Source organism: Phalangium opilio, unplaced genomic scaffold (assembly GCF_054372755.1).
Source record: "Phalangium opilio isolate 3A_F unplaced genomic scaffold, DU_Popi_V2 ptg000003l_1, whole genome shotgun sequence".
Taxonomy (NCBI): domain Eukaryota; kingdom Metazoa; phylum Arthropoda; class Arachnida; order Opiliones; family Phalangiidae; genus Phalangium; species Phalangium opilio.
The window spans coordinates 3770101-3796914 of NW_028324145.1; the positions used below are offsets into that span (position 1 = coordinate 3770101).

A 26814-nucleotide genomic window follows, 5' to 3' on the forward strand; every position below is an offset into this window, starting at 1 on the left:
CGATACTCGGGGTTTCCCGATGGTATCGTCACCGATACTCGGGGTTTCCCGATGGTATCGTCACCGATACTCGGGGTTTCCCGATGGTATCGTCACCGATACTCGGGGTTTCCCGATGGTATCGTCACCGATACTCGGGGTTTCCCGATGGTATCGTCACCGATACTCGGGGTTTCCCGATGGTATCGTCACCGATACTCGGGGTTTCCCGATGGTATCGTCACCGATACTCGGGGTTTCCCGATGGTATCGTCACCGATACTCGGGGTTTCCCGATGGTATCGTCACCGATACTCGGGGTTTCCCGATGGTATCGTCACCGATACTCGGGGTTTCCCGATGGTATCGTCACCGATACTCGGGGTTTCCCGATGGTATCGTCACCGATACTCGGGGTTTCCCGATGGTATCGTCACCGATACTCTGGGTTTCCCGATAGTATCGAATCGGTTGGTTTAATATGATACTAAACCGATACTCTTTTATGCTTTACATGTAATGGCGCTACATCACATTTTTAGGTCTTTCAGTAAAGTATTAATAATAATAATCTAGCTTTATTTCGTGTCCATAACACCCAGTGGGCTATATTTCAATGGGTCACGATTTCAATGCATAGAGAGGTGGTGGCTAGCCCCTATGCCACAGCTAACCGACAGCGCCCTATACTAACTATTACAATTAACCTCGACAAGTTTTGATGATGTGGTGATAACACATTTCTATAAATGTCAATAAGCCGTGATATTATTTTATAAGTACCTCTAAACATTCTTCTTAGTATAATCAGAAGTGAGATGAGACTAGAAGTGAAGGGCTCTAGCATTGGTAATAGATCCTGGCACTAGTGAACAAATTTGAGGATTTTACGCCGCTTCAATCGCGACTACGCTAGAGAGAAACAAATTGGTCGAGTTCCAAAAATTTTCTTGCCCATTTCCCCTCAACCTAAAGCGGCGAAACACGGACGCGGGTGCTTGAATCTAGTTCGGTCGTCAACCACCGCGAACGTCTCACGTTTTGGAGGGGAAATTCTGAAACCGCCACTAGAGGGCCAACTGTTGGTGTGTTATCAAGAATATTCACTTTCGCCGAGTGAAGAATTTGGTTAGCTCAGTACTTCTAGTCTCATCTCACTTCTGGTATAATTCATGAAATTACTCTTGAAATTAATTCCTAATACTTTTAATACATATGTAAATGGTGCGAGGGAAATAACAAAAGAAAGCGGCCCCGAGTTTGCTTTTCTTTTGGAATTATTGGAAAGGTCTATACAATACGGTTAATGCCAGAATCAAGACGGAAAAACCTTTCTGGGCTGTATTGTTTTTTGTTTCCACTTGTTTCCTTGCATATAGACCAGAGTCAATTAGGGGTAAATATAGAGTAATGGCAATACTACGTATGCAAACGTCATACCCTTCTACCTCTTAGTTTATTCTATGGGAATGCATTTAGGGTCTTTTTTTCATTCTACAGGACAGAATCTAGACGGGATAAATCCTTTTGGGGCTTTTAACATTAATTATACGTTTTATACAGGCCTGTGTCTTTTAGGTGGAAAGGTTTCCAACCAATTCATGGATTTTATCAGAGAGATGAGACCAGAAGTACTGAGCTAACCAAATTCTTCACTCGGCGAAAGTGAATATTCTTGATAACACAAGAACGGTTGGCCCTCTGGTAGCGGTTTCTAAATGTTCCCTCCAAAACGTGAGACGCTCGTGGCGGTAGACGGCCGAACTAGATTCCAACACCCGCGTCCGTGATCCGCGGCTTTAGGTTGAGGGGAAGGGGGTAGGAAATGTTTTTGGAACTCGACCAATTTGTTTCTCTCTAGTTTTAGCGCGTGGGAAGCGGCATAAAATCCTCAAATTTGTTCACTAGTGCCAGGATCTACTATCAATGCTAGAGCCCTTCACTTCTATATAGTCTCATCTCACTTCTGATTTTATTCATAGATTCAATAACGCCAGTCATAAAGTCATAAGTATGAAAGGGACGTACCAACCTTAGGAATCGATTCAAATACATCAATAATATCGACCAATAAGTTACGGAACTTTGACTTTTTAGAAAGTTGTACGCTAAAAGAAAACCGCTATGCAAAAGAAGATATCAACGTCTCATAATTTTACAAATGAAACCGGGGATAGATGTAATTTTAGAAGCTGGAATGAAGAACGGCTCCCTCCAACACGTAACGAAAAGTTTAAATTATCTTATTGGCTCAAACTACGTTTTGATGACGTTGCTGATGGGGACGGCGAAAAATACGTAATTACTTACTTCAGACGCGCGCCCAGGTTACTGTTCTCCATTCCTGCTTCAAACATTACATCGATCCCTGGTGAAACTAAATATACTGGATACATTACTGATTTTCAACTTTTTGGATATCTTTGTTTACCTTATCAAAAGGAACGTATCTACAGCATAAACGCCCCCGATTATCCCTTTAAAATGCCATAAATCAGTTTTGTCGTAAACTTCGGCTGAATTACCTACAGCTAATCACGGCGAATTAATTTTCAAAGTAAATGGAAAAGATTATATGTAACATACCAGAGGCATTCATCATATTGCCCCTGAAATGGAATAAAACTATCCAACCAAAACTCAAAACCCTGATGCCGTCCAAGCAACTCACGCGTTGCCTAAAGGTCGAGTTCTGATTGGTCGAAACTGGACACAGACTTGACAGACTACTCAAAATGGAAAAACTGGTAAAAAATCCTGTAATTGACAAAGATGTCAAATCGTTCAATAACTTTAAAGGATTTGAGGGATAAGTCACTTATCGCTCGGTTTAAAGGCCGACTTCCAGCGAAAAGGGTTCTAGCGAACTGAAAACCGAGCATCGAGACTAACAATGGAGCGACCTTGCCTATTTTTGAATCCCCACTGGGGTAAAAAATGGAAGGGATCTAGCTAACTGAGAGCCGTGCAATCTGGTTCTAGCGAACTGAAGATACACAATAGAGAATTTCCTTCAGGGGAAAGCAAAAATTCGAGAGGAAATAAATTTAAAAGGATTTCTGTTGTTCATCTTCAGTTCGCTAGAACCATATTGCACGACTTTCCGTTAGCGAGAACCCTTCCATCTTTAACCCCAGCGGGGCTTCGAAAATCGGCACGGTCGCTTAATTCTTAGTCTCGATGCTCGGTTTTCAGTTCGCTAGAACCCTTTTCGCTGGAAGTCGGCCTTTAAGAAAAAATATCATGGAATACCATTAAGAAACGTTATCCAAGTTCTTTTTGAGTTTTGCTCATTTTCGAACGGTTTGTCTTCGACAGTTTTCATTTTCGTTTCGGAGTTCGATTCTTGAAAACATTTACAGGTATCTAATATAGTTCCAAGTGCGCAGAACAGCACTAAAGTGGAGATGACGCATCTAAAGGTCAAACAAAGGTCTCACGGGACTTTCCTTTATTAAATTAACGCAATTGAATATTTACAAACAAGCGATGGAAACTGGTTCCAAGTCTCGGTTTTCCTTGCAGTTCAATGTCATTTGATAATAAAATGGGACTAGTATGTGATGAAATAAAGACGTATCTAGATACTTTAAATTGTGTGCTGAAATAACAAGTTGGGGAAACCAAAATTAACCTCTCCGAGTCGAGACGCAATTAAGAGGTTTTTCTTAAATAATTAAATAAATATAATTGATATTTTAATCATTTTAATCGTCATTAATTTATAATAATTCTTGTTAAATCGTTTTAAGAAACTTTATTCCTAAAATAATTTTAAACATGGCTATTGTTAACGTTTGAATTCAAGCTTATGCCTCTTCAACAAATTTTTTGATTTCATCCTTGCTTTCTGTTTTACCTTTTGTTGTCAATGTGCGTCCATCTTTTCTACCCGCCATTCAGATATAGTTTTTATCACAAGGTAATAATGATCTTATGTCATTATTACCTTGTGCTTTTATCTTTAGAGAAGATGCTCACTTAAAAATTGGTTTCCAACTACGTTAATTGATGAATTAATTGAACAATTTGAAGGTAAACACACGCCAGACCAGATTGACAATGGTGCTTTTTCAATTTTAAAATTCTAATTAGGTAACGAAAGATGCACATAATTAAGAACAATGGCAACGTTTTTTTGTACATGAGCGTGTGAAATACATACGCTTGCGAAGGTTACATTCATATTCATCGTACAATACTTGTGATGAGTTAAACTCAAACACGAGTCATAATCGCCGGGCCAAAAATATGCTCCTTTTAAAATTGAGCTTGGAAGTTTCCCAAATGAGTCGAACGCTGTAGAAATGTTATGAAACCATTAAATTGAAGCCAAATTCTTTCGAAACCTCAAAGTGACTTACCGCTTCCTAATCGCCCCAACTTCAATGACTTCAATGTATCATGTACGACATTAGCACACTTTGCGTCTAGAATGGACTGCGCTGATTTACTAACAGGGCCGAAGAATGGTTCAAGTTCTCTAATTTTATCATGGCTAATTCCTAGGACTTCAAAGAGGTTACGGTCTGAACATTCGACACTAAACCGAAATGAAGTCAGAACCGAGAAAACTGTAATTTTTGCCAATATTAAATCCATATCAGCTAGGGGATAGACTGAAAGTGCATCTAACACATTGAAGCGCTTAATGCAACTGATTTTAACTTCCTGAAAAATCAATACAGGTGTTTGCGCGAGTACTTCCTGGAAAATGCGCCACAGTTTTTAACTGCTCTTTTAACCACATCGTTTGATGCACATACATCTAACGACAGGTTTTTAGTTTCGTTTGGTTTGAAGAATTAAATGATGTTGTTGAATTTGTTTCTGTTTTTTAAAGTGAGAGTGAAAAGAGAGATTGGTGATTTTGAAAGGGAGAGGATTATGATTTGTGTATAACAGTGCATTGCGGATATACTATGCTCATCTTAATGAACTGACAGAGTGAAAAGGAAGAGGTTGTGTCAAGGTGATATATTTTGTTTAATCGTTAGGGGAGAGGATTATGATTTATCTACAACTGAACAATGCGGATGTAATGTGGACATATTAATGATCAAACAATAGTATCTACATGTCTTTTATGAACACACAAAACTGTTATTGCCAATTTAAATGGGTAACTTCATATTCCCTTTGAATATTCTCACAATTCAGGCCATAAGTATTGTAGGAACCCGAACAACTGCGGAATTTAGGCAACGAGAGAAGTCAAGTTGGTTGTTTTACCAATTTCTTTCTCTTTCAAACACTTCTGAGCATAAGTCAATGTTAAATCTTTATAAGATGAGAGCACACAATATCTATGTTGTAAACTAAAGCTTTCTGTACGAGTATTAAAAAAGGATTACGTGTATGTAATCACTAATTAAGTCTTTGCTTTAAACTAAAAATTTCTGTACGTGTATTAATCAAGGGTTGTAAGGTATTATTTCGAGGGCTTTCAGTTGACGACCCAGCTTATAGGGGGTAATAATATTATTTCAGTGAAGAATTGTTTTCCATTCGGCATAAGCTTTATTTGCCACCTGGTTATAGCAACATTACAAGAACTTTCATTTACACGTGACTAAGGTACACACCTGCAAGCCGCTCTCGTTTTATTTTGATAGACTTTATTAAATTTTCAATGGATTTAATCTTAAAATATAACAGAAAAAAAATCCATATAGATTTTGAAATTACCTACAATATTTTAGTGATCCTGATAACTTATTTTTTTACTTCTAAGTCGCTGAAGGACTATAATTTCAAGATTATTTACGCAACCACGATTGTAATCTAGAGAACGGATACTCAACAAGTATATACAAGACTAGTGACGTCATTAAACTTAATATGAAGGCTCCGCAAAACAAAGGAATCTGAAAGGAAAAGCCGATCAGTCCAGGTTCATACCATATCTTCATAATGACGTCATGCATACGTATTAAAAACTCACAATGCTGATTAAAGTGAAGTGGAAAGTATTCCTCAAATTTCCGAGATAGAATTCTATCAACAAATAATGGCACAAATACCCGCAAAATGACAAACGGCTTAATGGAGTCCATAAACTCCATGACAAAATGGCGTTAATTTTGCCTAAATGTTTAACATTAGTCTATAAAATTTAAATTTGATTAGAGCGTGAGTGCAGGGCTTACCCCCTAAGCCTAATGTACAAAGGAATATGATCCAGGCCATGGAGAGCCCCCAAGCAGTGCGTCCCAATGCATTGTACAATGCCCGACCTGTTCTGCCCATGTGCTTGTTATTCAAACCGTAGGTGAGGGATAAATTCAAAAATGCAGCCATAATCCAACCCACAAATAAGTAGATCTGTAAACAAAAAAAAGAAAAATTATGATGAAACAAATAAACGAAAGCTAAAACAGATGTAAATAACTAAACAGAGTCTCAGTTTTCTCTCATTTTCATTCATATTTTTTTTACTTTTTATACTTGAAAGCTAGCAATTAAATTACTACTGATTAGAATTATTAACACACTTTCTTAATTTTGATTGGACTATTTCCTATTCGTCGTAGAGTGAAAGCCAATAAGCAACCAACTAGAAAAGGTCCAATTCGAACGTGAGGCAGAATGTACAAATCTTCAGATCGAAACGTATTTCTATCGCTAAAAGACACTCGTAATTATTGCGAATGAATTCCTCATATCAGAAGCTCATATCAATAGTAAAAATACTTTTCCGATCGAGGATCACTCGACGTTCTAAATTTATAATCGTTCAAAATTATATCTATATCGTCTCTGTAATAAATATAAAAGGAAGCGATGGTCGAAACGAGCCATAAGGTCCCCAAAATGACCAATCCCAGAGACGGATTCTTCCTAAAAAGAACATAAATTTGTACGGAACTTTACGCAATAGTCTCTGCAATGCTTATGATTATAAGTTTAAAAGATACGTTCAGTTCCTATACTTGGTAATGCTGGAGACTTACTGAGAGCTAGTTCGAGAACAACACGAGGATTAACTACAATCGGTTTGCAGTCCATCTTCCAATTTAGTCTGCATTACTCTAAGTCTTTGACAGCGCCTGACCAGGCACCGCTTTACGAGAATCCATGACCTACGTCACTTCATGACAAGCTCTCAGTAACAAACTTATGGAACATATCTTATAAACTTATGTTTGTACGCACCGTTTAAGGAATATTAAGAAAACGGGACTAATTAGGAACAATTGTGTGTCAACTGCCAGATACCAAGAATATGCCAAGCACTATATAGTATTTGTCGAAGATCGTTTTAATAAAGTAATATTACTCCAGGAAGGGGTTACAATACCTACCTGTTCTTGTGATTTGAAGATATTCGATATGTAGAGTAAATTGTACCACCATGTGGTTCTACACTGTTCGATACTCTCGTCCGTTGCGATGAATTCCCACAATGGACCGTCACCAACGTGTTTCCAAATCGAGGCGTAAAACAAGATTATGAACGCGTACGTCGGCGTTAATCTTAAATTAATTGCAGTATAATTTGCTTAATTAATAAATTATCAATGATATAGTGTTCAAACATTAGTGAAATACATTTAGGTTGAGGCTTGGAAAAACGATTGGGGGCCGAGTGGTTTTTATTTCCACTTGTTTCCTTGCATCTGGAAGGACATATAAAGAATATGATGCCAATGGCAGCACGGTTCTCGGCAGAGATCGTATTAGAGATTTTACTTGTACACCTCATATTTTTCCCCCCTCACCCCTTGGAATTGGAATTCTAAACCTCAAACTTATTGATTACCACTCCTTTATAATACGTCCTCCCAGAAACAGGCCAGTGTCAATTGGGTGGAAAGATTTTCAACCAACAAACTGACGTCTGCTTCATCAGGGTTGCCACGGGTCGCGGGAAACTTGGAAAAGTCAGGGAATTTAAAAATGGGCCGAAAAGGTAAGGGAAACGTCAGGGAATTTGATTTTGGTGGGTAAAATTTCTGGGGATAAGTCTTTATTGAAAGAGTAATGAAAGTTTCTCCTCATCCTCTCTTAGCACAGAAAACTTTATAGCAATCCTTAAAAATGTCTAGAATTGTTTTTGTAAAGTAAATGCTCTAAAAAATCTTTTAGACTGTTTTTTATAGTTAAAATGTTTCTTAATCATTTTGGCGCAACAAATACATTGGAAAACTTAATGTAGAGAGTTTATTTAATTATAAGCACTTAAAACGTGATGTAAACATTTACACTTTCGGCCTAAAAAGGTCAGGGAAAATCTCAGAAAAAGGTCAGGGAAAATCTCAGAAAAAGGTCAGGGAAAATCTCAGAAATAGGTCAGGGAAAATCTCAGAAATAGGTCAGGGAAAACCTGGAAAAGTCAGGAAGTTTGGTTCTGAAAATTCCGTGGCAACCCTGTTCATATATTTTATTTATAAATCCAGGAATGTCAGTCACAATATGAATAATTAAACGGTTTTCAAGTCATTAGTGTGAATATGCATTTACTGACCTTAGGAATCGATTCAAATACATCAATAATATCGTCAAATAAGTCACGGAACTTTGACTTTTAAGAAAGTTGTACGCTAAAAGAAAACCGCTACAAAGGAAGATATCAACGACTCATCATTTTATAAGTGAAACTAAATATACTGGATACACGACTGATTTTCAACTTTTGGGGGGGACATCGCACGTTTACCTTAGCAAAAGGAACGTATCGACAGCATAAACGCCCCCGATTATCGCTTTAAAATGCCATAAATCAATTTTGTCGTAAACGTCGGCTAAATTACCTACAGATAATCTCCGAGATAATTCAATTCAATTGCGAAATAAATCTAAAAGTTTATTTGTAACCAAGAAGTTATATCTAGTATCTCAGAGAGAAGGTATAAATTCGCCATATTTCCAGCTTTATCTCCAGTCCAAACGTAGGTCCGGAGTTAATCCCCGTCTCTAAATTACAACCAGCATCTCATTGGTTCTTGAAAACTCACGTCAGCGCGACGACGCGAGTGACGAAAATTACAGTCATATTTTCCGACTGAGGAGAGGCAAAATAGCCCGGCCCCTCCTTTTACGTCCCCCCTTGTATTTTGAAAGGGGGACTGGGACTATGGCGCGCGAATACAAAGGCATCTTATACCTTCTCTCTGAGATACTGATATAACTTCTTGTTGTAACATACCGGTGGCCTCGTCCATAAAAATGCTCCATGAATGCACTAAAACTACCCAACCAAAACTCAAAACCCTGATGCCGTCCAAGCAACTCACGCGTTGCCGAAACGTCGAGTTCTGATTGGTCGAAACTGGACACAGACTTGACAGACTTCTCAAAATGGAAAAACTGGTAAAAAATCCTGTAATTGACAAAGATTTCAAATCGTTCTTTAGCTTTAAAGCATTTCAGTCGAGGTATTAGTCACTTATCATTCGGTTTAAGAAAAAATATTACGGAATACCATTAAGAAACGTTATCCAAGTTCTTTTTGAGTTTTGCTCGTTCTCGAACAGTTTGTTATCGACAGTTTTCACTTTCGTTTCGGAATCGGATTCTTGAAAACATTTACAGGTATCTAATATAGTTCCAAGTGCGCAGAACAGCGCTAAAGTGGCGATGACGCATCTAAAGGTCAAACAGAGGTCTTACGGGACTTTCCTTTATTAAATTAATACAATTGAATATTTACAAACAAGCGATGGAAACTGGTTCCAAGTCTCGGTTTTCCTTACAGTTCAATTTCATTTGATAATCAAATGGGACTAGTATGTGATGAAATAAAGACGTATCTAGATATTTTAAATAACTTATTCAATAAAAATTAAACTTTTTCTCATGCAACGTGAAGAGGTTACATTTTACCGACCCCCATCAGATATGCTTTTTATCACAAGGTAATAATGATCTATTGGCATTATTATCTTGTGGTTTTATCTTTAGAGAAGATGCTCACTTAAAAAATGGTTTCCAGCTTCGTTAATTGATGAAATTGAACAATTTGAAGGTAAACACACGCCAGACCAGACTGACATTGGTGCTTTTTTAGTTTTAGAATGCTAATTAGGTAACGAAAGATGCACATAGTTGAGAACAATGGCAACTTTTTTCTACATGAGCGTGTGAAATACATACGCTTGCGAAGGTTACATTCATATTCATCGTACAATACTTGTGATGAGTTAAACTCAAACACGAGTCATAATCGCCGGGCCAAAAATATGCTCCTTTTAAAATTGAGCTTGGAAGTTTCCCAAATGAGTCGAACGCTGTAGAAATGTTATGAAACCGATAAATTGAAGCCAAATTCTTTCGAAACCTCAAAGTGACTTACCGCTTCCTAATCGCCCCAACTTCAATGACTTCAATGTATCATGTACGACATTAGCACACTTTGCGTCTAGAATGGACTCCGCTGATTTACTAACAGGGCCGAAGAATGGTTCAAGTTCTCTAATTTTATCATGGCTAATTCCTGTGACTTCAAAGAGGTTACGGTCTGAACACTCGACACTAAACCAGGGGGATGATTCGAGAAGCGAGAAAACTGTAATTTTTGCCAAAATTAAATCCATATCAGCTAGGGGATCGACTGAAAGTGCATCTAACACATTGAAGCGTTTAATACAACTGATTTTAACTTCCTGAAAAATCAATACAGGTGTTTGCGCGAGTACTTCCTGAAAAATGCGCCACCCTTTTTAACTGCTCTTTTAACCACATCGTTTGATGCACATACATCTATTAAACGACAGGTTTTTAGTTTCGTTTGGTCTGAAGAATTAAATGATGTTGTTGAATTTGTTTCTGTTTTTTAAATTGAGAGTGAAAAGAGAGATTGGTGATTTTGAAAGGGAGAGGATTATGATTTGTGTATAACTATAACAGTACATTGCGGATGTACTATGCACATCATAATGAAGAGACAGAAAAGGTAGAGGTTGTGGCAAGGTGATATTTTTTGTTTATTGGTTATTATAAAAGGGAGAGGATTATGATTTATCTACAACAGAACTATGCGGATGGACTGTGGACGTGTTATTTTTTGGTCTCTCATCTCTTGGCAATTACCGCTAATGCATATAGGGAGAGTGAACAGGAATATCTTTTGGTTTTTTATCGATTCTCCTTCTATTCATAAGACCTATAGGCATAGTGAAATATCCAGGAAATACCTCTGAATGATTATAAAATCCAAATTAGTTTAGAAATTTCATTGATAATTTGAAATTTGCACCTCCGATATGTCTTTTTGGTAACAAAATTCTCTTCAACTCGTGATTCTCAACATTTTTTTCTGACACTAACTTTAAACCTGCTAGTGTTCGACCTTGATTTGTAGAACTTGTTGAAGGAAAGTTCAGTTTACATAATATTATACCTTAAAAGAACGGCCTTTTTCTAAATATAAATGGAAAAATATTAATAAATGATCTCTAAGTTTAAAATAATTAGCATTTAATTAGTCTTAAAAACAAGGACTACTGCGCCATCCGCCATTGGTTTATTGGCGTCTGCTAAACCGAATTTCTTACCCTTACCTATCTCAGCCTGTGAGAATTCAACCAATACCGTAGGGGTAAGAGATTCTATTAAATGAGAGACTAATTAAATGCTAATTATTTTGTAATAAGATATCATTTATTTATTTTACTACTTTTTCATTTATATAAAAGGCCGTTCTTTTAAGGTATAATGTTATGTTACCTGAACTTTTCCTTTAATAAATGAGCTGCAATTTGTCGGCAACTGTCGTTATATTTATAATGGAAATAGCTTTTCTAATTGCCGTGTAGTGTTGCTGGAACGATAGTGATTTTATAAATGAAGTAATGGCACCTACCTGGGTTGGACTACATTGAGCTCTATGGGTAATTAACACGGTGTGCCACTACTCTATACCAAATTTCATCAAAATCTCTGTGAGGTTGTCATTACGAGGTATAATTTTTTTTATAATTACTCAGAAAACAATTTTGCTATTAATATTATTACTTAATCGTAATTTCTCTTTTATTCAAATGTTTTCTATCCAGTGCGATTATTTATTGTCAAACTATACGCTCTCTGCTTCTGGGATGTGCCGGCGAATTTCTTAAAGGAATTCTTTTTTCATCGGCGAACCCCTTTATTATCTTCAATCGCCATCGCGAATATTATTAAGCATCATAAAATTGGTGTATAGAAACGAAAGTATACAGGCTGGATTAGCTATTTTAAGAAAATATGTTGGTATATAATCTAATACTCGTTGTGCAAAGCCCATCGGATACATAGAAACCATGTGCATGCTTGACCGGTATACTGGTGAAGTGGTGACTTTGGGCGAAGTAAGATTGTGGATCGAGGGCGGTTTTGATTTTTTAAGGATCATACCTCGCGTTGTATACTTCAGAAATTAACCTTATTACAGTTAAGTAAATGTTTAATAATGTTATGAGGGTTCAAAGATACCCGGCGTTGTCGTTAGCACCTTTGTGAAAATTTTGTTAGTTTTTTGAGCGGCCATTTTAAAAGATGGCGGCAAGTTGATCCGTAAAAGCCATTAAGTCCGTGTATTCGATATAGCAAACCATGTAACCGAAATATTAGCGAAATCGGACGAAAACCGTGGACGTTATTCATCAAAGGATGGTTTTTCACATTTCTGGCCGCCATTTTTCAAGATGACCGCGGATTTTTAAAATCTTTCTTCTTACATATTTACTAGCAAAAAGTAACGTCCCTACAAAATTTCATCCTTCTAAGTAAAGCGGTTTGTGCTGCACGTTGATTATCAGTCAGTCAGAAACTCAGAACTTGGTTATAGTAAAAGTATATAGATATAAAAACAAAAAGTGCACTTCATTAACATGTAAACTGAGAAGCCAACTAACCGCTTACAGGAACTAACCAATCAGGGAAGAGTTTATTGACGTCATAGGTTTATAGAAAGTAATGCATGATGTATGCGATCCAAACGTTAATCTTTGTTATTAGACCAGCTAGCATCTGCTACTTTATGAGCCTATTCACGGCTTGTTCCCTGTGCCACGGTCGGGAAGGTAATCATACGCAGAGGGGTGTCGACACTATTCTGGGATAAAAGAGGGCTTCTCATATTACACGGCGCCAGCAAGTTTCAACGAAGTGTACTTTTTGTTTTTACATCTATATACTTTTGGTCTCCTTGTCTGTCTACGAATAGCTAGTCCAGCCTGTAGACGAAACGCGTTTAAAAGTAGGTCATAAACCGCGGATTACGATAAAAGAAGGAGAATTTGTGGCGTAACAGGGTTTTCACCCCGCACGAACCAACCGGTGCCCCAGGTGATGCCGCCGTCGAATTCTTTAGCTCGCGAGCGTGCATGCTCCCAAATCGTAAATATCGCGTGCCATCAGATGAACGTGCTTGGTTTTTCATCGATGAGCTTAACGAAATACGAAACCCTTTCGATTTTACACGCTCACTAAAAACCTTCATCTTAAAAAGGAATTATTCCATTTTATTTTTCTTTAAATTTAGGAGTGGTCTAGGAGAGAATTAAAATCACAAAATCCGGTTAGGGAAAATAGATTTAATACAGATTTACTAGCTATAAACTATCCAGGGTTGCACGGAATGTTTAAAGGCACTGGAAAACGAGAAAAGTTTCCTACCTACATAGACACTAAACGTTGAATAGTCTTCGTGCACCCACTCAAATTAGATTATATATGCATGATGTGATTTTTTTAGAAACACTTTCATTTACAACTTTCAAATGCAATAAAACCTTGTGTTTAATTAGGAGTTTTTCATAACGCTTAAATATTAGCGGTCTTACAGGAGTTCACCTCCGTCCCAGCCTTGAGGAACTGAACCAAACTATATCTAACGACCCTTCCTCCTGGTTTTACCATAAGTTTATAAGCTATGTTCAATAAGTGTGTCACTCATTAATGAGAGCTGGTCATGTAGTGACGTAGGTGAAATGTCATAGATTCTCGTATAGAGACGCCTGGTGAGGCCCTGTCAAAGTATAGACTAAATAGGAGGATGGACTGCAAAACCGACGAGTGTAGTCAATTCTCGCTTGTCGTTCTTGAACTAGCTCTCATTAAACCTCTAGCATTACGAAGTAGAGGTAGTGACATACTTATGGAACATATCTTATAAACTTATGGTGTTACTGATATCAATATTGCAGTTTGGTCGAAAATTGACAATTTGTGACTGTGTTTAGAAAGAAAAAACCTAAACAAACAAACAAACAGCTTTCTGAAATATTTGATATAAGTTAGTGCATGGTATTATTACAAAATAGAGGGTTTTAAAAATTACGTTTCACCCGGTGCGCGCGCATAGAAGCGGGAGGGATTTTCCATGAAGATGAATTTTTGATTATCGCTTTGTGTTAATTGTTATTGACTTAAGGTTTCTGATGATTACTTATAATTTTATGTTCTTTTTTCTTTGTCACTACCCTGATTAATTGCTAGAAACATTTCTATCTATGACTTTACTCTCTGAACCAATCGGTATCCACCCAGAATTATGTATAAAAAAAAGATTTCTTGAAAGGTCACGGTAACCTGAGTTGGCCTCGCAATAAATAAGGAGGCATTCGCTCGCATGGCGAATAAAGTTGAAAAATTGGTCGGCCCCACGCGCGTCTCACTATTGACATTAGATAAATAAACGACATTTGCGGGGGACTTATGAAGCTATCAGAATTGTAGAGGAACTGCAGCCAGATACGAACGACGCGCGCGAATAAGCGGCGTTTGACGCAACAACTTCAAATGGCCCGGACGCACGCGCGACCCTTTTTTCCCGCCTAAAAGGGAAACGACCAAGAATTTATTTAAACTCTCTCATGAATATATTTCACGAAATGAGTTTTCTTGTATTATAAATTAAATTAAATTAAATTAATAATAATCTAGGTTTTTGTCTACGAAGGGATATAAACATTATATAAGCCTCTTCGATGTAACCAAGAAGCGATATCTAGTTTACTAGGGAGAAGGTATAAGATGCCTAAGTATTCACGCGTCATAGTCCCAGCCCCCCCTTTCAAAGTACAGGGGGGGGGTCGTAAAAGGAAGCCGGGCTATTTCGCCTCTCCTTAATTGGAAAATACGTAATTTTCGTCATTCGCGTCGCGCTGACGTGAGTTTTCAAGAACCAATGAGATGATGGTTGTAATTTAGAGGCGGGGATTAACTCCGGACATATACGTTTGGACTGGAGATAAAGCTAGAAATGTGGCGAATTTATACCTGGAAAACTAGATATCGCTTCTTCATGTAACTAACACGGGTTAAAACTTTGCCTTCCATCTCGCTTTTCGGCGACTGCGCTGTAGTCTTTTTGTATCATGATAGTGCGCAGACACGGCAATGTATCAACCCCCTTTTATGTCCTGATACTGAGGGTTGCCTACCCCGTTTTTTACATCGAAGAGGCTTATTCCCAGGCTTTACACCCGGTGCCACAGTCCGGGTCAAACTCGGGACCCTCTTGCTGCCAGGACAATTCATTTAAACTGCAGTTAAATATTCTTGGGAGTCTTGTCTTAATTATTTCGAGAAAGTAAAAATGAGAGGGCGAATGCTATGCAATGAGCCCATGCATGCCAGATAAAAACGCAATGCTAAAGCGAGAGAGAGAGAGAAAGAGCAGCCAAAGGGGAATAATAATCAGGCAGGCGTTGGGAGACGCTGGAGAATATCGTTCTCTCCTTTGATTTAGTGTTATGACTTTTGTCTCTCGGACCAACGCGCGGTTCCGTAACGATATAAGGTGACGAGGAATATAATTTCCAAGGGTTCGTTGCCAACGTTAAAATAATAGGTCAAAAGATCGGTCCCGAGTCCAATCATTTACGGAAAGAAATTTGGATTAAACTATATGGCCAGGAAACGAAGTAAAACAATATATATCTAAGGATTCTAAGCCTAATTGAAGGACGGGCTTATTATCATAAAACAACAAATGGTTTCCCAAAATGTATACTGTAGTAGTTTTGTTTAGAAAGCTTTGTTCAGAGAGCGGTATTTTGTGCTATAGGAACTAATTGGTGACACGTCCATCTGTGATAGGACAGGGCTTGGAAATTGTACGGGTCTGACGAGGTGACCACACCTGTTAAATGCAAATTCAACATTAAAACAAAATAATCTGGTTGACCCCGAAACAGGTTGATATTAGAGATGGAGGGTCGGTTACCAAGGTAGAAAAAGAAAGGTCGTAAAGTAAAAGATCAGAGTGATGTCTATTCTGGAAGATGAAGGAAGTTCAAGAGTCCCCATCTAGAATGACTGCCAATGACGCCCCCTCTCTCTCGGGTTATTGATTTCGGACCCAACCGTACGTGCGCCCTGTGCCCCCCATGGCCACATTTTGGGTACTAAAAAAGGGTGATATAAATCCAGACCTGCTGTACTATACCGGTGCGAATTGCGAACGTCGCATAGCGCAGGACCATCTCTGGCTATCAAATGCAGAGTTTTGGGTCTTTTTACGATCTCCTCCTAAAGGGATTCGCCTATATAGAGCCTCGTATATCGTAAAACGGTGTCAAAACAGTTGAAAAGTTTTTATTACAACCTTTTCCTTCCGCTCTTATTGAAAGAAATTACTCCCAAATCGAATTAGGCCCGTAAAAAAAGGTCTGTTAAAAATAGCTCTTACATCGTTACATTGTTTCCCACTGAAAGTATGACTACGTGTAAAGTAGTTCAGCATTGCAAACTGCTCTTAAACAGGAAACAGGAGGACAAGAAAGAGGCTCGTGACATCTGCAATTTGTTCAGGGAACCAATCAGTAGCTGATTGTTAGAATGAACTCATATTGCTCAGATTCCCTTTGAAATTTCGATACCAACAAACAAGTGTTTTCCAATACTCTGAAAGTAAGTATCAAAGACAAGTGTCCCGGTGTATTTTCGCTGAATCGGCTCTTTTCGGTTTCATTAAAACATTCCTGCTTCTAAATTCGCCAATATAACCGTGCACCCAAATTTATGTAGCTATACCAAAGCCAAGGGGTCAGACAACATTGCAATACACTTCGCTTTGCGTTCACACACTCTCGAATAATAACAAATATCGTAAGCTCATAAGAGATGTTCCATAAGTTTGTCAGTGGCTACTGAGAGCTTGTTATGAAGTGACGTAGGTGAAACTTCAGCAACGCCTGGTGAGGCCATGTCAATGGCTTAGTACAGACTAAATAGGAAGATGAACTGCAAAACCGAGTGTGGTAAATTCTCGCTTGTCTTACTCGAACTAGCTCGAGCTGTAAGTCTCTAGCATTACGAAGTATAGGAAATGTCATACTTATGGAACTCATCTTATAAACTTATACAAATATCCAACACCTCGATGAGGTATCCGCGCCATAATCCAAATGGATAAATAAAATAGTTCTCCCCTTTATTCGTCCGCATCTTTTAGACAAAACGGTTGTAAACACTTCGGGTCCCTTAGATTGATTTTGAAGTGGCCGGGGCTCCATCCCTTCACTTTGATATTCCAATATCACAGTCCCCAAAAATGAAAGATCGTAAAAGGACTATAGGCGATGAAAAGCTTGAGGATATAGGAATATCAAAATTGCTCCCGCATTTCTAATCTCTTATTGCCGGGTCTCGGAAGTTAGACAATAAAAATCCTTTCACCGCGTCGTAGACTGGTGGGCCAGGCCTAGTTCTGTTAGGCCTACTTTGCCAGAAAAATAAGCGCTCGTTATTTTATGGGCCACGCGGATAGGCAGGCTACTCCCATTAAAATCGACCATAAACAAGGGACGATTTCAAGTCTGTCCGGTGCACATCAGGGACGGACGTTTTCCAAGATAGTCTTCATTAATAATCCTCTACGGTGTCGTCAACTCTGAAGTTATTACGCCAACCCCCCCCCCCTCCAAGCCTGATGCGTGATTTTTCCGTCCCTTATTGGAAGAACACTTTCATTTCTTCAATGTCGTAACAATAAAACTTTAACTATTAAGTGACATAATAACAATTAGTATGACTCTTCCCATTGCTGTAAGGCTAAATTTTACGTATGATACTGCTTGGGAGCATATCTATTGGTTATTTCCCACCACGATTCAGTTCTACGAATGTTTTTTAAAATGTGGTCTGTGGAAATTATGTTTTACTTGGAATCCCCCTGCTCATTATCTCATTTCATTGAGTGTCATACCAGGAATACATAGAATTCATCTACTTGGAATCTTTAAGAGGCCATGTTCTGGGTCTTTCTGCTTCGTAGAAACTGTCACCCCTGATGTCACACCTAATGTATTCGAACTTAGAAGCCAAGTGACATTGACGTAGCTATCGATCTATCCAAGCCGAACCCAAATGTAAACAAGTTATCTTTGCGTTGTGTGGACAAGTAAGCCTAGGGTCTATAATAACCAATGAAACTAACATTGAACGATTAGGATTATTTTAATGCAATGTTATTCATAATTGTATGTGTTATAGTCAAGTAGGAATTGTACAAGGCTATTTATTTAAACTGCCACACTCGACAAATTGCTTTGCGAAAAAGAAATTTTAGTTATATGTTCAATAATTATTTGAAATCGTGCTTTAACAACAAGATGAGCCCCGCAAATTTTACACTTTTGCGAAACCTTTACCGTGTGAAATTAGTATTACCAGAAGTCTATAATACTTCTCTTCGAGATTCCTTGGTAAAATTTTTAAATAAGAAAGCTTATGAGATCCTGCCGTCGTAGTTTTTTTTAAACATCTGGTTGATGTATTAAGTTGCACACATGCTAACTTTCAACGTGTGCACGGATATTTCGAGTATGAGAGTAATCAAGGAGGCGGAGAAACCGAAGAGACAAACACGGAAAATGGCCTTAAAAGCTTGCGTGTTGATTACGATGAAAGTATTCGGTGTATCGGTTTTCTGACAAGGATGTGATTCCACTTTGAGAGAGGGGTTGAGGTCTTCGAAGCAGTCTCCCTCAGTCAGCTGGCGCAACCTGACAAATGAGACATTTAATTCTACAATAAAGTCCCAGAACTTTAAAAAAATAAATAAATAAACCTCAGACCACCTAACCAAGGACAGACAACTGAATAGAGAGCTAGGGTTGCTTAGAGCAACGCCGGACACTAGCGTGAGGGCGCGTGCTACGCATTGCAATTTGTTAACGCGGGTTTAACACGGCTTGTCCTGTCCGTGGTTAGGTGATCTGAGAATAAACATACCTTCTGTTGACTGTCTCAATCAGGGTTTGCGAAACGTTTTTCTTAAAATAAATGACACTATAGTGTACTATTATTGGTTTGCTTAGTTTCAATTTGCAAGTTCCTGTCTTGGCGTATCTGGCTTTTATTACATTCCACTGAACGTTGTCAGCCTCGATGAGGAATTTCTCTCGATCTTCGATTCGATTTATGTTGGCGTTATTTAATGTACTTTCATTTAGGTAAGACGAATGTGGGTTCGCTTCAGCTCGCTTTGTTACTTCCGCAAATGCATGGTTAGTCAATGCCATTTTCTAAAATAAAAATTGAGAAAGATTATTCAATATTTTTTATCTTACTAAAAACTCGGAAAGCGTATTGCAAGGCTTCACTAAATTATCCCAAAAATTGCATTCTTCGAAGTGAAAAAACATAGAAACCATTACAACACATGAGCAAGTAAATGATGATATTATGTTTTCTGTCGCCAAGACGTGTGAGTTGCCATTGTTGTCGTGGTAGATTAAGTACACAATTGCAATAGTGAATATAGATAACTTACTCCGCTAATCATGATACATCATGATAATACACACAAGTCAATTGCCCTTTAACATTACCTGAATAAAACTGAAGATTGCATTGCTCTTTCTCAATAAAGGATTTGCATTGGGGAAGTGAAATATATCATCCATGGTGTCGAAGGGAAGGGCTTCCGATTTGCTGGAAAACTGAGATGTCATTTCCGAAGATACGAACACCAATAGTACGAAAGAGGCCAGACTCCAAGTGACTGAAAGAAAACGAGTGACTCCCTTGCCCTTCGGACTTTGGGGACCTTAAAGTAGAATCGATTAGAATTTAAAACGAGCAGAGTGGTACTTTGAAAGTTTTACTCGTTCCCAGAAGGCATTGCAATAAAAACATCCAGGGCAGTTCCGACTTCACTTTCCCGTATTTGGAGTTTAGTATTCCCATCAGGTAAATCAGCAGAGACGCACCAAAAAGTACCACAATTATCTAGACATTATATACTATGGTTAAATTGAATAAGTATTGTCCAAAAACGAGATAAGAAAGAAAGAAAGAAAGAAAAAATGTAGAGTCATCAGCAATTGGGGAAGGTGAGACAATACGACGGTTTTAGTTTACCACGTTCATATAGTTCATGGTAAAACCTTCAACCTTACAACTAACTTTATTTTGTTTACAAGTTTATGTAAAAATTGTCAATGTTGATTTACCCATTTGTCTACAACGGAATAAATATCATTTTCGTTTGTTTGATTAGTTCCAAATGCGATTTGCGTGTACATAATGAAAAACGGGTGCGAAGTAGGAAAGGTAACGAAACGATCCCTGGACAGGATCAACGGAATTACGGAAAAATCGCCTTCCTGCGTTTTGAAAGAGTTTACTGTATTACTATGGGAAGAAGCTTATCGTGTATTTCGTATTAACTAACATTTCTTTCCAGCATACCCAGGACACCATTCCACGAATTACCAACTTTGGCACCCCATAATGGTTCCGTACTCGGGATGGTAGTAACACTGCCAAAACGTTTTAAGGAATGTGGATATAGGAATTACCAGGAAGTCATACCCCTCCTTGGAAGGGATAATTGGGCCAGTTTCTCAAGTGAAGTCTGGGCTTAAAAGGGGAACGGGCCAAACAACGTATGAAAAACCAGTGAGCACGTATAAGAACTAGAGTCAAAGAGGGAAGTAACTATAAAGGCACAGCCCGATATCTCTCTCACACGCACCTACCTGCTCGGCTCACAGCCAGACGTCACGTGATACGTTAAGAATACTAGCCGTAAACAAACTTCTCTGATTTTTTCTTTACTTGTCTGTTGTGTCGATTGCGCATGTGCGGAACTCTGATACCGAGCCACAACTCGGTACCGGTTTTGAAAGGGGGGGGGGGTTCTGACGGAGAATTCGGTCTCCTTCTCATGCGTGCTCACTTGAAAAACCAACGTTTTCACTTCACGAGAAGCTTATATAATATTGCACAAATTATTTTCCCTTTTGATGACTGATTTCTCTCTGATGGGGGTAATTAAATAATGTCGCTTAAAGAACAAAATGAATTATTTGATCTAATTACAGTAAAACTTAATATAGTTGTGATAGAAACTGCCCTTTTCGAGGCCAATAATCAGCTGGAAAATGGTAGCGTTGAGATAGCGTTAGCTTTCATGAAGGCTTAGATTTTGGCATATACACTTAGTTATTTAAATTTACTTCGTAAATTAAATGAAAGTCTCGCAGTTAAAATAAATCGCCTTTGAATTTGAGCGGCTGTTAATACAATTACAGTTCGTAAAATTAAAAAAGATATCATTCAACTACTTCAACTTGAACTAGTTGCAGAGAGAGAGAAGTGATTATGGAAGCTACTGTAGAAGTATTTATAATCCAATTTGGTGACTTCAAAATAAATAAAGTTCCGACGACTATAGATCCCCGCGAAATGAGGCCCTTACCCTCTTTTATCCCACACATCGCAGTATCGGGTATGTATGGCTTTTTGTCCCATTTCAAGAAGGGGTATGTATTCCAGGAGTGACAACAATAACCTTAAAACTGACTTAAAAATTTCTTACTTGATATTGTCTAGGTTTTTTAGAACACTGAGAAATTGAATCATGTAGCCAGTTTTCTCTCCTTCTCCATTCACAATGAAAATTGGTGAATACTGCATGGTAACAAAGCAAAAGTACATATTGAGTAAAAATGAAAAAAACAGTCAATCGAAGTGCATTTAAGGCCAATAAAGGAGAGTATAATAACAATAAGTTTAACCAAAATTTTCCGAATCATTTGAACGATCTTGGAATTCACATATGTGAAAATTAACATTGTTTAAAACTCACGTTACGAAAGATTGCTGTGTAGTATTTTTCAACCTCCATTGTGTCTTTATTTCTTCTTTTAATTAATAGTACTTGCGAATCTTGTTTAACTTTTCATTGTAGTGGGTGAGAATAGAAAGGAGTGGAATGTAGATAACAATAATAATAATAATAATCTAGGCTTGTCTATGAATGGATTTCCACACTAAGCCTGTGGCTTATTTACAGGTGGGTCCCTTGATATTTGAGTCTGTCCTTAAGGTGCGTCTCACTACGATATGGTAACAGAGTAATATTATTTTTTTTTAAGTGGGCATCGATCGTCTCGTATTACGTGAACTCAAATATGGCAAGGAGAGAAGCATAACGCAATTTTTTTTACTTAATTGCATAGCTTTCTCTTATTACGCTTTATTTTAATTTGTGGCATGAGTGAATATTCTGGCGTGCCGAAACTAATTGCCTCTCCGAGTGGCAATTACGTTACAGAGAGGTATTACACCTGGCGTAAGTGTGTCTGGTTCCCAGTTTCCAAATCGGAACAAAGGTAGTTGAAATTTCTGTCGCGAGTTCACAGTTCACCGAAATTTGGGAAATCTATGTGTGTCGCACTAATTCAGGAATCCCACTTTTACTGCCCATTATTCCTTCATCGGCCTAGTCAGTCGTCTATTCTACATGGACCGAGACATGGACACCAATCTGTACACATTGGCTTCTTACACCCCATCTACTAGTCTTTGTTTATCCCACATAAACACCAATCTGTACTGATTGGCATCTAACATCACCATCTTCTGGTCTTCCGTCTACAACACATGGTTTTAGGTCTGATCAGGCAATATTTTCCAAGCCTTTCATTTTTTGGTGCATGATCTCTTTTTGTGCGGGTATAGATAATTAATCTTTAGTATGAACAAACGTTAGCAATCATGATGGATTAGCAGAATATTGTTGAGGTGTAACGAGAAGATAGTGTTTACAATTCAATAGAGTTGTCAATGGAACTCTTAATAACGCTTGAATAATTTATTATTTAAAGGAATGGTTCACCCATAAACTTTTTTTGTCTCTTAGCGTCAATAGTACTTTTATAAAGATAGTGGTACTACTGAAATTAAATTATTAGCGATAGTTTTCATTTTATAATTAAAATAAAATTTTACATGGACAAAACCCTTAACCCCTATCTCTAAACTTCACTGTCGTGCTTTTCCAGACCTGCTGGTTTAAATAGCGTTTAGCCAATGAGATTTTAGCACTCCAAGCAGAAGAATTTCGGTCGGGTTTTTTTTTTAGTCTGGCAATTTCGTCTTCGAGTATGTTTAGCTCTCGTTAGTCGTTTCGTTGATCAATTTGAATCAAATTTAATTGCCGAAATGCCAAGTTGTATCAAGGAGGATAATATGGAGGGCCGACTTAGTATAATTTTAGGAAAGTGACTGGTAGCCCTGCTTACGCTAGTGGCCCCTGGTTCATCTGCGGAAAACTAGCGTTTTGTCGTCTGCAACATATTCGGTCCGCCATCGCGATTCGCCAAAAAAAATATCCCCCTACCTCACCCCCCCGCCAAACCAATAGTTTTCCGTAAATGAACCAGGTGTCAGCAGGATCGAGCTCCAAAAATCACTTAACACCCCCCAAAGGCTAAGTCGGCCCTCCATATTATCCTCCTTGGTTGTATTATAAAAGACTGTCTTTTAACTCTAGGTGTGCGGTTAGTTTTTATACTGTTCCCGATCGCTGTAAGTACCCTTATAGTGCATCAAAATGTTATGTTTACGATATGCCACGAGTGACGGTGACGATTCGCTAACGTACTAGCTAGGCCTTTGCTACGGCTTGACTACGGCTCTCTCTACGGGCGCTGCCAACGTACCTTGTCGCCGGTCTAGCGCTGAACCGCGTAATAGTCGAGTTTACTTTTTAGTAGAAGCTTGTCCTATAGATACCAAGGAGGATAATATGGAGGGCCGACTTAGCCTTTGGGGGGTGTTAAGTGATTTTTGGAGCTCGATCCTGCTGACACCTGGTTCATTTACGGAAAACTATTGGTTTGGCGGGGGGGTGAGGTAGGGGGATATTTTTTTTGGCGAATCGCGATGGCGGACCGAATATGTTGCAGACGACAAAACGCTAGTTTTCCGCAGATGAACCAGGGGCCACTAGCGTAAGCAGGGCTACCAGTCACTTTCCTAAAATTATACTAAGTCGGCCCTCCATATTATCCTCCTTGTAGATACCTCGGCCAATAAGATGGAGGACTGAATTAATATATGAGAGTGACGTATCGCACTCTCTCTGGCTTTGCGGAAAAGCACCATACAGGGGCGATAAGGTCCCCAATGCAATTAGTTTTTCTGATTTAATTTAAAATATACTTAATGTAAAATTTTTTCAACTCTCGAAATCTTGGTTTTGGATGTAATTAAAGGGATTACAGCAAAAAAAGTTTATGGGTGAACCATTCCTTTAAAATTTCAACGCCTGTAGCGATAGTAGCATATTCAGAAAGTAAAGAAAGTAGCTAGCCATCGTCTCGACTCGGAGAGGTTTTTTTGGTTTCCCAACTTGTTGTTTACTACATAAAACTCCATGAAGCCCTTTTTCTAACCTAATTATAGTTATAAGCTATATGAAACCCTTTTGTTTTTCAGTCGGGAAAAAGGCATTAATTTTAATTAGCTCTACCAAATTGAGTTCGGGAAATTCTTCCCACAACAACTATTTTATTTGTTTCAAACCTTTATTTTAACATTTTTCTTTTCGCTCATGAAACAACTTCAAAACCAAGAGCGTTATAAAATATACCAGTTTTTACGTCAACCATGTATCCTTCAAAGATTATACAGGATGTCTACTTTAGAGATGTAATTTGTAAATTACTTCATTAGTTTTTAATTTATTGTTGTGAAGTATTTTCATGGGGTTTCTTTTGAGTAATTCAACCAGGGCCTATAGCGAAAAGTCGCAACAAGCAGAAAATATTTTTAGCCACATCGTAGTATACGATGAGGCTCTTAGTTTGACCCGAGCCGTAGTAGTAATAATAGTAGTACTAGTTTTAGTAGTAATAGTGGTAGTAGTTGTGGCCGGGGTTTTCGCTTTCGTTATCGTTAGTTTTTAGCTTAAAAGAAACTCTATAGTATATCAACCCACCCATAGGTGGAACTGAACCATAACGGCTTTTTAGAAATAGCGATTTTTCTTCCTTCAATTTATCTCTAAAGGGTCGGGAATGAGGGAGGGCCCTATTTATTGGTGGGGTCGGATACTTCTGAATTTGTGTCTTTTCTTTTTATTTATGTGCTAATTAAATAGATAACGATGTGGCTACTAATAAGGCCCAGCCCTTGGGCCTTCTTGTTCTAATCGGCAGCCATCTTGGAAAACACTGGCCAAAAGTGTATTAAAAGCTACCTTTACGCAATATAGTAGTAGTAAATTGTCCAAATTTCAGACTAACAATAACGGGCCCACGCTTGCTAAAGTGTTTCAGTACTAAAATAATTAGAAACGAGACAAGTCACACAAACAGTTCCCCGTAGAACGTTTTTTGATGAATAAGAAACGGTCGGGCTTGTATATGTATACGTCATAATTTACTTTGGAAGTAGCATTGTATCCTGAAGCTAGTAATTAAAAACGGAGACAGTTGACGACGAGAGATGCAAATTAAACGCAAGAGCAAACAAAAGAAGCGATCATATTCGCCCTATATACAAGATGGAAGACCCTCGCGCTGTCCTGCATGCATTTCTCTTTTATTAAAATACACTCTTCCTAGTTGGGTAGAATTCATTCATTAAACCGTCACAGAGATCACTTTTAATTATATCTAGTGCTCACTGAAAGGGTTGCTTAAATGCCCGAAGGCTATAGCAATACGCCTCTATTTTAATTCTAACCCTTTATACCATTCAAAAAATACTCTAGTATTTGTGTGTTTAAAGAGTGAATCACTTCTCTCAGGACATAAGGCGTATCAAGAAGTGATATCTAGTTTATTAGGGAGAAGGTTAAAGATGCCTAAGTATTACGCGCCATAGTCCCAGTCCCCCTTTCAAAATACAAGGGGGGGGGGGCGTAAAAGGAAGCCGGGCTATTTCGCCTCTCCTCAGTCGGAAAATACGGAATTTTCGTCATTCGCGTCGCGCTGACGTGAGTTTTCAAGAAACAATGAGACGCTGGTTGTAATTTAGAGGCGGGGATTAACTCCGGACCTATATACTCTCTAATAAACTAGATATCACTTCTTGGCGTATGAATACACAATATTAAACCTCATGTATTGAGAAAGAAGTAATGTTGAACAACTTGAATTTCAACATGAAGTTTATAGTGATTTATTTACTTTAAAACACTATGTCGTAAGATAGTTTAGTAACTCCCTTTTCTGGATCAAATTTATTCTAATATACAGGGTGTTTCTGGTAAACCTGGGCCACTGTTTTCTAGTTAATATTGGAGTATTTTACGGATGACCCCGTAGAAACTGAAAGACAATGATAATTTAATTAAGGGGTCATCCCTAAAACACTCAAATCGTAACTCGAAAACAGTGGCCCGGACGGCAAAATGTCATAGAATATTTTCGACCCAAAATCGCCCAAACAACATCTCCCAGACTTATCAGAAACACCCTGTATAGTTTTCATTATAGCAGCTTGGGAAATATCCTCTCTTATGTAATCTCAACTGAACCTTATTGCACTGTTTTCAGTCCTCAAGTACTGACTATCTTGTCTTCTCTGTGCAATATTGTGGCTTACCAACTGTCTGGAATCATTTGGGAACGTGAAATACCCCTCTTACTGAAAACTATGCAT

At 38.2% G+C, this 26814-nt stretch overlaps 1 protein-coding gene across 12 annotated transcripts in view; it reads left to right on the forward strand.

Moving 5' to 3' along the window:
- The window catches only part of LOC149717149 (uncharacterized), a 371656-nt gene that overhangs the window by 271494 nt on the left and 73348 nt on the right, over positions 1–26814 (forward strand). The window contains exons 5-7 of one of the 12 annotated variants that reach the window (XR_016366028.1): positions 19230–19364; positions 19784–22213; positions 22296–23372. The exons of 6 other annotated variants lie outside the window; for them this stretch is intronic. The gene's annotated coding sequence lies outside the window, so the exon portion shown is untranslated. Of the gene's footprint in view, positions 1–19229; positions 19365–19783; positions 23373–26814 lie in introns of those variants that run through there. 5 more of the 12 variants (XR_016366030.1, XR_016366031.1, XR_016366032.1 and 2 more) reach the window with 5 other exon arrangements.